The sequence below is a fragment of the Crocodylus porosus genome, unplaced genomic scaffold (genome assembly GCF_001723895.1).
Source record: "Crocodylus porosus isolate Cpor-Errol unplaced genomic scaffold, CroPor_comp1, whole genome shotgun sequence".
Lineage (NCBI taxonomy): Eukaryota > Metazoa > Chordata > Crocodylia > Crocodylidae > Crocodylus > Crocodylus porosus.
This window is the reverse complement of record NW_017728906.1, coordinates 39,298,608-39,307,938: the sequence shown is the minus strand read 5'-3', so window position 1 is coordinate 39,307,938 and position 9,331 is coordinate 39,298,608. Positions and strand designations below refer to the sequence as shown.

The following is a 9,331-nucleotide window of genomic DNA, read 5'->3' as shown; positions in this document are numbered from 1 at the left end:
CGGTCAGCTGCTTTCTGTAGTGCATTGTGGGAGTGATGTGCACCAAAATACTGTCTCCTGTGTGGATCTGTGCTCCTCGCTCATTGTCTGTGACACGCGTTTCTGTAGTTGCCACCCCCACTATGATAGTGTCCTGTGTTGATGAGTATCAAAATTGTCTTGTAAAGGTAGTAGAAATCGGCTTGGGGGTCAGTACAATTGAGGTCTTGGAAGGTATCCCTATTTGTTACACTATAAAGTTGGTTCCCTTTATGCAAATTCAAGTTATGTGCCATTTTCCACAAACACATGTACAGCATAAAGCGAAGGAAACCTGTATGTGTTAGTGTATAAATAATGCATTCAAAACAGGTCACATTCAGTGCTTACATAAACACAAGTAGCTCAATAGCTTGTTGGTTTGTACCTGGCTTGAAATGATAAAAGACTTTGGTTCAAATCCCATAGTATCTTGGTCAAATAGGACAGGAAAAGACGGCCTACAGATGGTCAAATCAAATGAACCAATAGGCCCTTGTGGTCCTAATGGTTAGATTACTGATTTGTAAGTCTCTGTAAAGCAAGCACTGAGAGAACAGAGAAGGGTGCAACAGAAAAACAAGAAACTGGAGATGCAAGATAAATTGTGGGAATGCATCTGTTTTTCTCACACCTTTTAAACTCCTCTTCCCTTCCATCTCCTCAGTATGCAACTATATACCACCTTAAAGTCTTGAGACTATATCACTTCACAGATCCATAATGCACATTGCAGTGAAGCAAACTGGCATTAAGGCAAAGTAATAAACTGCTTGTCCTGAGAAATTCAGATGGATTTTTGGTATCAAAAAATCACCAAAATTACAAATTAAAATGAACAATTAGACCACCTAGTCCAGTGGTTCTCAACCTTATCAGACTCAAGAGATCACTCATTAAACTCAAGGCATCCCTCAGAAAATGCTATCTCTTAGTTTTCACTCATTTTTTTGAATATGGATAAAATAATATAGCAATTATTCTTTTACAAAGAACTCTGAAAGACCACAGCAGGTCACAAAGTTTTCAACACTATGAAATCTCTGTGTTTATTTTGTGAATGATGCTTGCATACAGAATGGTGCTAACATGGCATGGTACCCTGCTGCAATAGTCCCCAAAGTGCAGTCTCATCAGTCTGGTGCTGTTTAGTACTATGAGTTCCCTGATCCATGACATTGGTGCATCAAAACGTGTGCTTTACTGTGGAGATGGCTAATTAGCTCCACAGTAAAGCGTCGTCATCTGCACATGGCCCATATTAGGGTGCAGTAAATTAATTAACTCTGCTGTAGGATAGTACGGTCTGGCACAAGACTGTCCTATGGCAGAGTCATTTACTGTACAGAAATGTGCAGAAATGAGCATATGGATGGTGACCAGGATTACAGCAGTTTGAGCTGGGGCAGAGCAGCCCTGGGCTGGCAACAGGCTCAGGGGGTCAGCCACATAGTTTCACAGTTTCAGCACTCTTGTGCTCCAGCCAGCCCCTCTGCTGCTCAATTCCGCCAGCCAGAGCTTGGGGCTGACTCCCTGAGCTTGCTGCCAGCCCTGGGGTGCTCCGCTCCAGCTCAAATTGCTGCAGTCCTGGGTACACGTGAACACACTGTGCCTGGGAGCAGCTGACTCCAGTGCAAACTGCACCATGGTTTATTGAGCCGCATTAATATCTCATGTAGATGCACCTGCTGTGAAGTATGTAACTCCATAAATAGCGTTGGCAGGTTCTGGTGCCTAACCCTGTGTCCAGTTCCTATCCATTAATATCCCTACATCCTTTTTAAAATCACTTTTTTCCAAGGATCCCATTTGCAAAGAGTTTGATTTTTTAATTCTGCCATTACTTCAGACATTTGTATTCATTAAGCATTAGCTTAAAACCGGGGGGGTGGGGGGTGGAGCAGAAACAGTGCTGTATGTTGTTACCATGTGCTTCATTTCAACAATTTTAAGATTGCTGATCAGCCAGGGGTCCTACTGACGTTAGCTGAAGTTCTCACCAATTCTGAAATTCTGAATGCTTTTCTGAGACTAAGGAGCCAGGGTGTAGTGACTGTTCAAGGCTTTTTGGTTAACTTTTAACTCATGTAGCATGTGTTATAAAACAACATACATTAATGGGTGTTTTCAGTCATTCTTAGAAAGGAGAGCTTATGGCCTTTTGAGAAACTTTTCATGCCTTGTTATCTATGGTAAATTAGTTTCCTAAAACAGCATAACGTATCTAAAAGAAAATATTTTTGTTTGTTTTCTAATCATTACTCAAAAGCTTTGAAGAAGAAATATGTTTTCTCAGAAGTAAAGTGAATCACTCTAAAAGTTTTAAGTGCACTGAATCATAAATATACCAAGCAAAAATAAAGTTTTAGTACCAGATCCCCTAGGATGATGCATTTGCTTCTTGACTTTCCTGAGGAAAAATACTGAAATATGGCATTATTGTAACATTTTCAAGTTCCTAATCATAAACAAATCCTGTATAATGTGTTGCAAAGCTATTAAAGATATTGTGTGGCAAAGTCAAGTCAGAACTTGCCTATTTCATACTGGGAAAGCAAATGAAATACTTCAAGTTTAAAGTACATTTCTAGTTTAAAAAAATCAACATATAGTGTGCAATGTATTTATGAACTGGAAAAAAAACACTAAGAGGAACTTTCAGGGCAAGTGTTTCTCACATCTTTAATGTGGCACTCACAGCCACTAGAATTGAATAGCTACAAATAATAATTGAATAGATACAAATAATATGCTGTCTTCCCTATCTTGATAGTGTTAGCTCAAGAAGAGCAAAGATGTAAAAGAAAAATAAACTATACAAGCTGAAGAGAAGTCAGAACAATATTATGCCAGTCCAATCACAATCCAATTATGCTTTCACTGTTACAAAAGTTGAATTGATGCTCAGAAAATGATACCAGTTTCCTATACTGGAGGCACAAGGTGTAGTTCTCACAGCAGAATGAGACCTTAAGATCCACTATGAAGTCCTTTTTCACTACCTAGTGTAAAGGGACCTTGGAGTGTATGAGAATCTGGCCTGAAGTCTTTTGTTTCTTCATTGTTCACAGATAACAATGGCTGGCTGTGCAAACTTTCCCATGCCACCTGGCCTTTAATATCAAGATGGCATTTCACATTCCAGGTCATTTCAATCTTTGACTCTCCCAAACAAGAACCCTAAGAACATTTCACTTTGCCAGGAGACTGGGAAATCCATGTTCAGTAGCCTTTTGATGACATTGGTTGTGTTAATCAATAACAAACAACTGGAAAACTATGTGCTTGTTTTTGTCTTGCCTGTGGGATGGGGTGGGGAGGGAATGTTGCAATATCTGTAAACTAAGAACTGCCCTGAGACCAATGGCATGTGTTCCCTGTGAGCCGTTAAAACAGGTGTCTGCTGGTTAGGACTAGTCTGGGCTGAATCTGAACAGGGTTAAAGAAACAAAAAAAGCTTCCTAATCAAGTTCTAATTTCTTGAGCTGTTCAATCTCCTATATTCTTTTCATCCAGGAAATAGTATACAAATGTTTTCTCATTTATTTCGTATGAAAATCAATCAGGACTTCATGCAAGCTAAAACATACAAACGTTTCATCCTATATCCTGCTCATAACTAAGGCCTTAGCTGATTCACGTTTTCATGAAAAATCACAGAAATAATGGGGCTTTGTTTCTCTTTGTCTACTAGGTCTCATCTATTTTGGCTATATTTGATGCTTTAGCAGTGTTTTGTATGTGTTAGTGGTGGGGATTGTGCTGTTAAGGGTTAGCATCCAGGGGCGCATCCCCAGAAGCGGAAATGTGTGTTTCCCCCGAGACAAGTAGCTGCACATATTTGTGCCACTGCTAGTTGTCCTCAGGATGCCCCTGCACACGCACTCTGCTGTACAGCAAATTGCTCCAGGTGGGATAGGGGAAACAGGGGTCCTGGGGCCCTCTTGGGGCTGCAGAGGCAGTGATCTGGCTGCTTGGAGCCTGACTGGCAGCTGGAGTATGGCTCTGGCCAGTGGGCTCCAGTTCTAGGTGGCATACATGGCTGCAACACATGACTCCCAAAACCGGAGCCTGGCTGGCCAGAGCCTTGCTCCAGATTCCAAACAGGCTCCATGTGCCCAGAATGGCACTGCTGGAACCCCAGAAGACCCCCAGGACCCCAGGTAAGGCTGCTGGGGCTCCTACCCCACCTGGGGAAAATTGCAGTGTACCAGGGTGCATGTGCAGGGGCATGTCTGGGAACAACTAGCAGTAGCACAAGTGTATGGCACTCCTAGCTGTCCCTGGATAAATGTACGTTCCTGCTTATGGGGATGTGCCCTAGAAGGCTAAGGCAGGATGCTTTGGGCAATAGGTACATGTGTATAAGACACCAAAGGAGTAAAGATTGTTTTCTGGAGTAGAGACTGAGGAGGGTTCAGCAGCTTGGAGTGAAAATATTGGGAGTAGGGTTATGGAAATTGGGAGTAGGGGTAAGGAAATAACTGAAGCTAATCAGAAAAATTGGACTGAGAGTTCTGGAGTGGGAATGGCAGGAACAGGGGAGATCAGTCAAAACAAAAGTTAGTTTTTTGTTGATTTTTTTAGGGCATTTGTTATTAACATTTTGAATTTGGATTTAAAAAGGAGAAAATGACTGATGAAATCATTGAGAACTTCTTTCATTCCACATTTTTGACCAGCTCCCACTATCCACCTAATCCAAATTAGGTGAGTAGAAAAGCAATGCATACAGCATTTGTACCTGATTTCTTTTAAGGAACTGCATTACTTCATGTTTTGCTTCATTACCAATTACACTAATGTGTTCAACAGACAGTCATTTAACTAAACAGCCTAAACACTAAAGTATAAATTGCAGATAAAGAAAAAAGCAGATAAAATATGAATGCAAGAGAAGAGAAACAAGTTGTAGTCTAACCCAATGTGAATTATATAAACTGAAGTCACGGAAATTAACTGGATCTAATCAGGTCATACTGTTATTCTGATCAAAACTCATTTCATTTTATCACTGTATCACTTCTAGCTTGCAATTGGATTTCCCAGGCTTTTGTGTGCCTTTTATACTGATTTAAAAATGCAAGAAAAAAAGCACTGACAAGTCTAACTTTAGTCCTTCCTACAAAACAAGAATAAACAAACCAAGCACTGTTAAGTGGTGAACATGCCTTGCCTTTCTGAGATGCCAACCCTCACACACACCCCTCCCTCTACCTCTAAATGCCAGAGGGGAAAAGAAAAGTTTATAGCATATCCTGAAGAAAAAAGCAAACACAAAACAAAAAAACAAAAATTAGTCTGGGCTATTTTGAACCAAGTGGAGCATGAAATTCTTAAGTCTGGCAACCATTATGAGAAGTAACACAGCAACAAGCTCTTTCACTGTATCTTGAACTCTCTACTGGTTTTATATGCAGCACAGCAAAATAGATGGCCAGTGAGGTAGGCATCTCCAGGGGCAGATCCAAACATATCCAAACGTGGTATAGTTGCATCCCCTTTTGATTCCTGGCCCAACCAAAATTTAAAACTGCCTAGCTGTCAGTGTCTGCAGCATTTCTAGTCAGGTAGTGCTGAGGGAGTTAATTGACTTCATGGCTCATTATAATCTACCTGATTCCTTCTAAAATGTCATTCCACAGGTATTAACAGCCTTCTCTCCTCTTTAATGGACTTGATGTTCCACTAATCAAGCCATCCTTGGATCAACAATCCTACTGTATGTTAGCTGTTCCTGATAATATAGCTCCTGTTTAACAGAGTGGCAGACTCTAGCTAGAGACATTAGCTCCGATGAACTCATGTGTGGAAATAACTTCCAGTGAAGCACTGGATGCACTGCCAAAGCTAGATTTTGTTTTATGAATCTGAAAAAAAGAGATGTATAGGAATAATAAAATGGCATCTTTGGATTATTTTTGAGCATTTCCCAAGCCATGTAGAATCTCATAGATCACAACTAGCTTAAACTCCACACAGGGACCCACAGGATGGTAGCACAAACCCATGAAATGTGCCAGATCAGATCACCTTATGGTGAAGCACACAGAAAGACAGAAAGATATTTATAAGGCTTGGTGACTTTATAGTCACAGGACCATGAGTGTTGTCTCTTTGTCCATACCTGAAGTACCCCAATATCCACAAGCATATCTTGCAGAGCCCAGTGAATCTGGAATTCTCTTGCACAGCCTCGCTCACTGCAGCATGGATCTGATTCACAGTAGGGATAATATGCCTCCCCCACCCCCTGAAGTTTTGCTCTTGGAGTTCACTGGAGTCAAACTCTTCCACAACACTTCCCGCTTCAATGGGTAAAAGCAAATGGAACTGGGTTTTATTTTAGAAGTTCATGATGTCCTTGCCATTTTCACACGTTTCTGGGGAGGGAAAGAGGTTGCAGCTATGCCACTCTGTTTTTCCCTCCTTACCCCTCCCACGTTAAGCATTCATCAGCTGGTTTTGGCCCATATTTGTGTGGATTTCACCCGAAGCATGCCTAGAAACAGAGAAAATGATTTAGCTTTTCACTTCCGCTCATGTGTGACAGCTCTAAGCCTGATGACTTTTTCAACTCAGCACTGTTTACTCCAATTGCGAGCACCCATGTCTTAATTCCAAGACATTTACTATATTAGCAATACAAATAGGAGCACTAGAGGGATCCTGGAGCCTGTAGTAACTCATTCAAGTAACTCATGAATGCATTTTCATTCCAGTGGGTTAGGGACAGCACAGCAGGAAGGCAGCTTTCAAATACTTGACATTTAATGGATTCACTCAGACTAGAAAGTTTGATTTTAACTGTTTGATGTTCCAGCCAGTGTTTTCCATAATTTGTGGTGTGTGTGTGTCTGTGTCTGTATATACAAGATAAAGATTTTTCCCAATACAAGAAAAAACTCCCAAGCCCATAATTGACTGTGTTTTTTCTGGAAATAAAGCAAATCCAAGTTTATTTCAAAATGGGCTGAGGTTCAGCATGCAAAGCAGTTAAGCTTCTGTTTTTCTTGGCTTCGCATATGAGTACCGTCTGGTACTTCATGGCTTTGGTCTCTACCTGTTCCCAAAGAATACAGCCTGTCTGTGCTTGTTATGTGTGTCGGGAAAGAGAATGGGGGAAATAGCACTTCACAGCACTTTGGGTAAAAATTGTGCAAACCAAAATTTCAGCTCCAATCAGTGCTGTGGGCTGGTGACTTGTTTGTTTCTTTGCATGAGCAGCCAAGGTAAAAAGAACTATTTGTTTTAACTTGGGAGACTATAAAAAGTAACGGGACTGAAGTATTGTATGTATGTTGGAAGAGTGAAGCTTAAGTCATCTGCTGCTGTTTTTGTCTTTAGGCCATGCCTCATTTACCAAGATGGAATTCTTTTGGAAGTTTTTGGTCCCATCTACAGTCTGCTTTACAGTCTGATGCCAGTTTTTAATGTACAACCAGCTGTACTAAATTACATTGAGTCTTTCTTTCCCCAATAAGCTGATTATTAGAGAAAGCAGAGACCCCAGAGTGACATTTTATAAGAAAAGAAATAAAGAAGATATTTCTATAGCAGCTTACTGTTTCCAAAATGACCGTTCTGATACAAGAAATGATGGATGATGATCTCAAATGAAAATTCAAGGAAACAATTTTGAGATAAGGTAGGCACTCAAATACTGTGATAAGGACCTTAAAAACAAATATCATTAAACTAAAGGAAAGTAAGGAAACAAAGTTAGTTATAAAGCTAATAAAAGTTTCTAAGGTTCATCTAGAAAAGCTGGTTTTGTTGCCTTTTCATAGCATGTACGTCATGGAAAATGTAATTTATCTGTAAATCTGTTTAAAGCATAACTCTTATCTCATAAACAGGATGGTAAAATCAAGCTATACAAAAGTAAGGGGTAATTTTCTACTCAAATCTCAGATTCAGATTCCTGAGAGTGAACCAAATTTTTTGTAAACTTAAGCAATCAATTTCAAGACAATTCAGGAACTGGTAAGAAAATGCATGTTTTCTAATTGTTTACATTCCTTATACTTACCACAGAAAATGTACATAAGCTTTTCTTATGCAGATAAGTAACAGAGGGTTTTATAATGTTACAGTCAAATATTCAATAAAAAAGGAGAAATAGCTGTCTGAAAATTTGCAGAGACATGATTCTAACATAATGCAAAACATTATAATCTCTTTTGGAAATATTTAACAGTAAATATATTGCAAAGGTAAGTCCTATGTTTTCTTCCAACATGCTAAAGACAACACACATTACAAACCTAACATTAGGTATGTTACATCAATGAGAAACATGTTGTACCATCATTAAACTATCATGCATCTCTATTTCACATGCAGACAAGATCTTACAAGCAGATTTTATTTAAAGACAGTTTCTGGAATCTTAATTTGCTAAAAGTAGTTAGAAATAGGAACAGAATTCACTCATCAACTTTGTTTTTACATAAAGTTTTCAAGCCACTGTTAAGTATGTATGCATTTAGACAATTAACTTACCTGCAAAAAAAAATGTTCAGATTCCTTATTAGATGTTATCGTCATGACCAGCCAAGCAACCTTTTATAGAAGATTGGGTGTACTTTAGATTAAAGCACATATGTATGTTTTTAAAAGTTCCCCAAAGAGTCTCCCTTAACTCACTGTCAGTCAAAGGCAAGTTGGTAAGAGTCTGAATTGGAATTACCTGAATGAGGAAACCGGAGAGAGGGAGAGAGAGGGAAAGGAATCTGAGAGGAGATTCAGTGATGTCAGCAGTATGTCTTGAGGAAATCTACAGCTGAGCCCAGCAAACTTTATAACTACATAGCACTCAACACCCAGTTACGTAGTAAGTAAATACCTGCTTAAAAGGAAACTGATGTACTTTTAAAGAATGTCAGTTAATCTTTGAAGAAACATTAGCCATGCTGATCAAAGTCCCAGAAAGGCCTTATTACTTAAACAAATAAAAGGGTTTGCACAAGTCTTATAAAAAAATAAAAGAATAATAAAAAAGAAAAAGATCAACGTTATTGATGACCCCATTCCTTTTGGAAATAAGAAGACTAAAACTCATCTGAAATAAATTTATAACAGGACTATTGTAATACACAGAACCATAATAGCCATAGTCACAGTTGAGATCCCTGACCACTAATGTTTCCAAGCTGGTTAGTGATGACACTGTTTCTTTCTGATGAATTGTTCCAAGGTTTCCTGTGTGCTGTTTCCTCTGTTATTTCCCAGATGCCAAAAAATAAAGAGAAATGATGCAGATATGATTTGGAAAAATGTGGGTACCTTCTGAATTCAGAGATGAAGAGAT

At 39.3% G+C, this 9,331-nt stretch overlaps 1 protein-coding gene across 2 annotated transcripts in view; it reads right to left on the bottom strand.

Moving 5' to 3' along the window:
- Nucleotides 1–8,799, bottom strand: part of KCNJ15 (potassium voltage-gated channel subfamily J member 15) — a 41,805-nt gene extending 33,006 nt beyond the window's left edge. Inside the window, exons 1-2 of one of the 2 annotated variants that reach the window (XM_019528933.1) lie at nucleotides 8,711–8,799; nucleotides 8,524–8,583 (exon numbers count right to left, since the gene is read on the bottom strand). The gene's annotated coding sequence lies outside the window, so the exon portion shown is untranslated. The remainder of the gene's footprint in view (nucleotides 1–8,523; nucleotides 8,584–8,710) is intronic. The other variant, XM_019528935.1, reaches the window with a different exon arrangement.
- Nucleotides 8,800–9,331: the final 532 nt, after the last annotated feature.